At 45.1% G+C, this 6,770-nt stretch overlaps 1 protein-coding gene across 1 annotated transcript in view; it reads right to left on the reverse strand.

The window, feature by feature from the left end:
* The window catches only part of TEX2 (testis expressed 2), a 126,856-nt gene extending 121,139 nt beyond the window's left edge, over nt 1-5,717 (reverse strand). Inside the window, exon 1 of the mRNA XM_049860182.1 lies at nt 5,613-5,717. The gene's annotated coding sequence lies outside the window, so the exon portion shown is untranslated. The remainder of the gene's footprint in view (nt 1-5,612) is intronic.
* Nucleotides 5,718-6,770: the final 1,053 nt, after the last annotated feature.

Below are 6,770 nucleotides of genomic sequence, written 5' to 3' on the forward strand. Positions count from 1 at the left end.
AGGACCACCTGCCAGTAAAACGTTCATTCCATCATTTGACAGCATCAATGCCAGGGACATGTGTGACCTCATTTAATCCTCACAACTACCCATAAAGAATGTACTACCATACTTCATCTAATCTAAGGCCCCACTGACTGTAAGACACACTGTTACTCCATGTACAAAGAAACCACTGGCAATTATAACTATAAAATCCTAAAGATTATAGAACTTTTTTTCCAGAAATGTTAAGATGTTATACTGTCTTAGATTGATGAAATGTGAATATTGTCCCACTTTACAGATAAACTGAGGTTACAGAAAGTAATTTGCCCAAGGCCACCCAGATGATAAGTGGAAGCACTGCAATACAAATTTGTGCTAAGTCCACTCACCTTTTCACAGCAGTAAAGCAGATTTCCCTACAGCCATGTGGATTCCCCCAAAAAAGCACTGAGCAGAGAGGCAGGACACTAGGTGCTAACCCTGGCTCTACCTGGGGCACATTAGTAGCTCATTAACCATGGCAAGTTTCTGAACCTGACCCTTCATAGGCACCAAGAGGCTACTATACTAAAAATACTAGACCATGTCTAATAAAAGTCATCCCTCTCCTAGGAAAAACGATGTGATACAGTGGGAAAGGCACGTTTTGGAATCGGAAAGTCCTAGATTGAAATTCCTGCTCCATCATCTAATCAGCTTATAACTCTGGGCAAGTTCCTGAACTTTTGTGAGCCTCAGTTTCCTCTTTTGTAAAATGGGGCTACCACCATCTCCCTTAGAGGGTTAGTTGCTCAAGGACTGGAGAGAATATCAGAATAGGGCAGGAAGTAGCACCTAGTAGAGCTGGAGCTCAACAAATGCTCTCTTCTTTATACTGGCCTTCTCCTGCTTTGGGCAAAATCAAAGATTCCCTCAACAATTCTCAAGGGGGGCCCTCAGGAGAAGTAAGCCAAGTAAACCCAAGTAGAAGGATACTCGGGTAAAGAAAATGAACTGGAAGAATCTGGACGAGAGAGACAGTGTTTGTTTAATGAACTTCTGAACTTTTGAATAAATCAATTGATAGCAGAAAGGGAAAAAAAGAAAGAAAGAAAACTCAAAGCCATCAAGAAACACAGGTCACTCAAAAGCAAAAGACAAAATAAATAAATGGCACATCATAAAAATTAAAAACTTTTGTTCATCAAAAGACTCTACCCAAAAAGTGAAAAGACAAGCTACCGACTGGGAGAATAACTTCAGAAACCATATATCATCCCTCAAGAATCTAATAAAAAATACATATATAAAATTTTGACAACAACAAAAAGACAATCCAATCATAAAACAGAAAAAGGACTTGAATAGACATTTCACCAAAAAGGACATTAAAACTGCTACCAAATACATGAAAAGATACTCAGTGTCAAATCAAAACCACAATGAGACACCATTTCACTCTCACAAGGATGGCTTAGAAAAACAGAAAATAATAAATGTTGGTGAGGATGTGAGGGCTCCGGATGTGCGGAAGTTGGAGCCCTTACTCATTTCTGGTAGGAATGCAAAATAATGCAGCCATTGTGGAAAACAGTGTGGGGGTTCCGTATGACCCAGCAATTCCAATCCTAGGTATATACCCAAAAGACTTGCAAGCAGCGCAAAGACTCAAAAAGAGACTTGTACAATGTTCAGTGCAGCACTGTTCACAATAGTCAAAAGGTGGAAGCAACACCTAAATGCCCATCAACAGATGAATGGATAAACAAGATGCGGTACATACACAGACGAGAATACTACTCAGTCAGCAGGAAAAATGAAGTCTTGATACACACTACAGTATGGATGGAGCATGAAGACACTGTACTGACCCAAATAAGCCAATCAGAAAAGGACAAATACCGTATGACCTCACTTATATAAAAAGACAAGAAAAGGCAATGCATACAGACCAAAGTTTATTAGTGGTTACCAGAAGTGGGTGGGAGGGGAAAAAGGGGGGCTAACGGTGACAGAAAAATTGCATTAATTAAGGGTAGGGTTGCACAGCCGATCGTTGCAATGGCTGTCAATAAGTTGTATACGTGTAAAAAGCTGAATTGGAAAAAGTTGTGTCATAGGTATATTTTCAAAAAATAGTTGCTTCTGAGGCTGCTTATGTACATACAAATGCCTCTGGGGTTTAGTTCCTTGGTTTGGAGGGTTAAGGTCATGGTTTCATGGGACATCCCAGTTAACTGGCCTAATTACTTGTTTAGTGCTTCTGTTCTTTCTCCTACTTCGTTGGGTAGTGCCTGGGGTCTTAAAAGCTTGCAAGTAGCCATTCAAGATGCAACAATTGGTCTCTATTTACCTGGAGCAACAGAGGAAGAAGGGCAGTAAGAAATAAGAGGATATGGAATGTGTGGCTAATTGCTTCCATGAACAACTGCCTCCTTTGTCATGAGACCAGAAGAACTGGATGGTGCCCAGCTACCATTACTGAACACTTTGATCAACAATTCCACAGAAAATCCTGATCAAAAGGAGGAAAATGCAGAACAGAATTTCAAATTATCATGGACTCCAAACTTCCTGGAGCCATGGAGGGTAGATGAACCCCCGAAACTACTACCCTGAGATCATCTTTAAACCTTAAACCAAAAATATCCCCTGAATTTTTCTTAAAACCATAAAAAAAAATTTAGCTTAACTAGTTAAAAAAAAAAAAAGACCTGCCTTGAGCATTATGCTCTTTTAAGAACTATCTATATGAGATCAAATTAACAATAGCAATTCGGGAAGATGTGATAAGAACCTCAGGGGGCACAGTTTATGTTAATGGAGGAGGATCAACTCAGGAAAGGAGGGTGAGAATGTTGCATAACTCAAAAAATGTAATCATTGTCACTAAATTGTACATGTAAAAGCTATTAAAAAAAGAACGTTGATACATCGTTAAAATTAATGAATGTCACTGAATAATTTGTGTTGAAATTATCAAATGGGAACCTAACTTGCTGTGTAAACTTTCAATAAAATAGTATTAAAGTAAACAAAAATAACCCACTGGTCAATAGATATGAGAATGAAGACAGTTTTATTATCAAACCTGACCAGAAAACCGGTCTTTGAAGATTCCGTTTCACAACCAAAAGTAATTTATAGAGGGAAGAACTTCTACCTGTGGCCTGCCAGAAGAATGAACAAATCAGTCTTGGAAAAAATACAATCAGAATAATTCTTAGAAGCAAGGATGGCGAGACCTTGGCTTCCTCACTTTGGACAAGTCGTTGGGAAAGACCAGTTGTTAGAAAAGGACATGATGTTTGTTAAAGCAGAGGGTCAGCGAAAACGAGGGAAACCCTCAATGAGACGGACTGACACAATAGCTGTAACAAGGGACTAAAACATACCAACGACCGTGAAGGTAGCACAGGGCTGGGCAACGTTCTGCTGTTATGTGTACGGTAGCCATGAGTCGGAGCCAACTCAATGGCAGCTAACAACTGTTTTATTCCTACATTAAGTAATGCTCTGTGCATGCCTTCTCTTTCTTTTCTCACTAGCTTCAGAAAATCCTCAGAAGACAGGGGCCTTTGACCTAGAGGTATGCAGAATAAACTCTCAATCCCCATTTTTTGTTTTTTTGGGTTTTTTTTGTCCACTGTACCAATAACGCCTAGCACAGTTTCTGACACACAGCAGACTCTCAATAAAAATTAGTTAAATGAGTATTTTTTTTGACTCCTTCGTGCAATTTCTTTTTGACCAAAACCCCAAAACATCTTATACATTTATTTTACCTAAAGCCTAACCTTTCCTAGTAACATTCTAATCACATAATCATTAATAAAAAACAATACGCTTGATGTATGCTATGTCTCTACTCACAGGACAGCATTCTATTCTCTCTTCAAAACGCACTTCCAACAAGGCCCAGCGTACTCAACCCAAACCAAACTTCTCAACTTTTCCTTCCCTCTCCCTGTCCCAGCCACCCTTGGGTTAGTCTTCAGTGGACACAGTTACCATCATCTTCAGATCTCCACCAGTCTGTTAATCTTCTTCCTCTCAGGCACAGTCTTTTCCTGGAGATAAATGTGCAGGCAAGTTCAGTTCACCCACAGCCCTCACTCCTGTGCCCTCCAAGCCTTCGCTGATACCATGAGAGGTCCATGCAACAAGAAAGAAACTACAGGGCAAAAATCCAGCTCAATCCCCATGACCTCAGGAGACTTGTTTTCCATAAGTTTAGGTCAACTACCAATTTCTGGAAGAACCGGATAGATTAATAAAGACCTAACAGAAATGGCTGTTTCACACTTTCAAAACCTTCTAGGAGACAAGCAGGCACCTGTGTTCCCCAACTCTAAAACCCACAACCCTAGACTCCTCAAACCCACCCTCTCCCAGATGGTCAAGGATCATTTGCCCCTCGATTTTCGCTTATTGATTTCCATCTAAAAGTCACTCATTGTTTCCCTTCTAGCTTACAACTGGTTCCTGAAATGACTCCTTTAAATCCTTTGATGTTTACCATCAAAACATACAAAAGTGGTGTATTTTCTGCTGTTCACGTTTTCGACAACAAAAAATAAGTTTAAAAAAAAAACATGCAAAAGGGTCACTGTTTTCAATTCTTGGACAAAGCAGTGATGGTGTCAAGACATTGGGACTTCAAACATGAATATGGAACAACCCCTACCCTCAAGGAAGCCAAGCTTTTCTTTCAACTCTAGAAAAGTATGTCCTCCCTGTGCAGTGTCTATAAAACATAGTGACAAAGTACTTTACAGCTTTAGGGTCAGGGTAGAGACAGACTTTGCCCTTACATTTGATGCCCTGTAACCATAACAACGATGGTATAAATAACCATCAACCCGTAGAGGGGCTAAGTTTTCCAAAAACCATTTTCAAAGGGGGAAAAGTCGCCTGCACCAGCTACCTTGTCATCCGTGTGTTCAGAGCAGATCGTGTGGTGCAATTTAAGTCAGCTGTTCCATTCCTTCTCCCAGTCCCACCCTTTTATTTTTGTGTTCACCAGCGGCTACAGCCTCCACCGTCACACCCGCGCTCCCAGGCAGGGCACCTGGCGTTAGGCCTCAGCCCCAATGTCACTTGTTAACCTTCCAATCACCCGGGTTTCGGCAAGCCGCCACCTCATTTCTAAAGCACACAAACCACTCCACGGCCACCTGCGTTTTCCAGAACTTTGACAAATGCAACCCGAGGCACAGACAACCTCGGACAGATCCGCGTAAAAGTAACTGAGGTTCCCGAGTTCGAAGCATTTCGCGATGTAGGCGAGAGGGTAGCAGGTACCCGGGGCCCCATTCATAAATTACAAGCTGTTTTCCTTTAGTTGGCGTGTGGATGCTGCCTTCCTACCCAGGGCCGAGCCCAGAGCCCGGGGCCGGCAGGCTGGGGCACAACCCCAACCGTCCGAAACAGCCCCAAACAACGGGTCCACCCGGGGGTGTCAAGGGGGCACGTCCCGGTCAATCCCCGGGCCGTGACAGCGGGGTGGGGCTCCTGGGGCCCGGCTCCCGCGCCCCGCCAACCGCCGCCGGCCCCTGCTGGTCCCCTAGACCCCGCCAGGTGGAACCGACCCCAGCCAGGGCCTGCTCTGCGGGCGGCCTCTGCTCGGCCCCGGTCGCACTTACCCCGGATCCACTGGCTGCCTCATCGTACTGCGCCGGCGCCCGCGCTCCGCGGCTGTCGCGGCTCCGGCTCGGGCTAGGGCAGCCGTCCCGCCACCCGCCCCCGGGCACCGGCCGCCCCGCCCCACCGGCGGACCCGCCCCTCGCCCGCGGCCGCCTCCACCAACCAGAAGGAGGCGGGGGCGGAGCAGGCCTCGCGCCAGGCCCGGCCAATCCAGCCCCTACCCCCGCGCCACGGAGCTGCCGCTGTGATGGGTGGGCGATTGGTCAGGTCTGTTAAAGGGGCCGCCACCCGGGCGGCTGGGGAGGGGGACGTCAGGAGGGGATTCGGGAAAGCGGGTAGGGGTGAGTAAGAGTTTATTCTCTCTCCCTACGGGACCACACCGTTATCTCCAGCTCTGCGCGCTGATTAATTTCCTCTTCCTGCAGCTTAGCAACAGGTGGACACAGAGCCTGTCCCTGACAGAGGAAAAACTGAGGGTCTGAGAACCAGAGATCTCCCGCTAGACAGATTCACTCAACAGCTGGATTTTAAAAGGGCGGTCAGACACATCTGTCCCCATTCAATCCCAGAAATAGGCTTAAAAAGGCAGATTCCAGCCTTCCCCAGTCTCTCCTCCCCACATCTGACCACGACATCCAATCAGGAACGGACTCTGTTGCCAGTCCTCAGAGCTTAGAACTCATCTCTAATGTATATGAGTTAATTTATAAAATTTAACTTTATGCTCCGAGCATTTGCTCTACACAGCTCTACGGTAGAGCATTTATCATATGTAAGAATCACCTGGGGATCTTGTGAAACTGCAGATTGTGATTCAGTACATGTGGGGTGGAAAAGCAGGTTCTCAGCAGGGGGCCGGACTGGAAAGGACCAGTTCAAAGCCCTGCCAAGAACAGACTTGGCGGGGGAGGAGGAGCATTCTTGGTGCAGTGGTTAAAGCCCTCGTCTACTAACCAAAAGGTAGGCAGTTTGAACCGACAGCGGCTCCAGGAGAGAAAGATGTTGCAGTCTGTTCCCATAAATATTACAGCCTTAGAAACCCTGTGGCGCGGTTCTACACCGTCCCATTAAAAAACAAACAAACAAACAAACAAACCCGTTGCTGTCAATTCCGACTCATAGCGACCCTATAGCAGAGAGCAGAACTGCCCCCACAG

This window comes from Elephas maximus, chromosome 19 (genome assembly GCF_024166365.1).
Source record: "Elephas maximus indicus isolate mEleMax1 chromosome 19, mEleMax1 primary haplotype, whole genome shotgun sequence".
Taxonomy (NCBI): Eukaryota; Metazoa; Chordata; class Mammalia; order Proboscidea; family Elephantidae; genus Elephas; species Elephas maximus.